At 48.3% G+C, this 802-nt stretch overlaps 1 non-coding gene across 1 annotated transcript; it reads right to left on the reverse strand.

The window, feature by feature from the left end:
* Positions 1–395: 395 nt before the first annotated feature.
* Positions 396–551, reverse strand: LOC124895032. Its single transcript, XR_007051495.1, has one exon. It is a non-coding gene; the product is annotated as a 5.8S ribosomal RNA (ribosomal RNA).
* Positions 552–802: the final 251 nt, after the last annotated feature.

The following is an 802-nucleotide window of genomic DNA, read 5'->3' on the forward strand; positions in this document are numbered from 1 at the left end:
GTGCACCCCTCAGAGGGATCCCACCAATCAGATTCCTTGCGCCTTATGGGTTTACTCAACCGTTTATCCACACACAAGTCAGACTCCTTGGTTTGTGTTTCAAGACGGGTTGAATGGGGACCCTACAGGCCAGCGTTCGCAATGTGCAGTTGCCGAACTGGGTTTGCGGTTGGAGCGCCTAAGAGCGGTAGGGTCCGGGTGTCCAAACGCATGACGGGCAGTAGCCGTTACAGCAAAGAGAGTTGAGTTAGAAGCACCACTTGATGTGACGTCCATCGACGCAGACTCATATTTAGGCCAGCCGCGAGCTCGAGGTGCATGAGAAGCCAATATCTGCACCGCAACGATATCGCTCCCCGTGATTAAGGTATAATACGAGGGGGTGATGCGATGTGTGACGTCCAGGCGGATGTGCCATCGGTCTAATGGATTTGGGCGTAACTTATGTTCAAAGACTTGATGGTTTATGGGATTCTGCAATTCACACCAAGTATCGCATTTTGCTACATTATTCATCAATATGAGAGCCGAGACATCCGTTGTTGAGAGTTATTTTTATTTATAAGAGTAGCACACATCCCCCCGACGTACGCTGCAAATGGAGTGCGAGGGGTAGGCTATCAATTTAAGTAATCCTTGGCACTTTTCGCGCCAGGGTTCGTTAGTCACCTGATGCACTTTTCAAGGTTTGTCGAGAACATAAAAGCTAATGAAGATCCATGCCCACTGCATCGACCATATTTGATAATTCCATCCGTCACTCATGGACCACAACATTTCACGACAAAGAAAGAAAGTCATA

This window comes from Capsicum annuum, unplaced genomic scaffold (genome assembly GCF_002878395.1).
Source record: "Capsicum annuum cultivar UCD-10X-F1 unplaced genomic scaffold, UCD10Xv1.1 ctg79338, whole genome shotgun sequence".
Classification (NCBI taxonomy): Eukaryota; Viridiplantae; Streptophyta; class Magnoliopsida; order Solanales; family Solanaceae; genus Capsicum; species Capsicum annuum.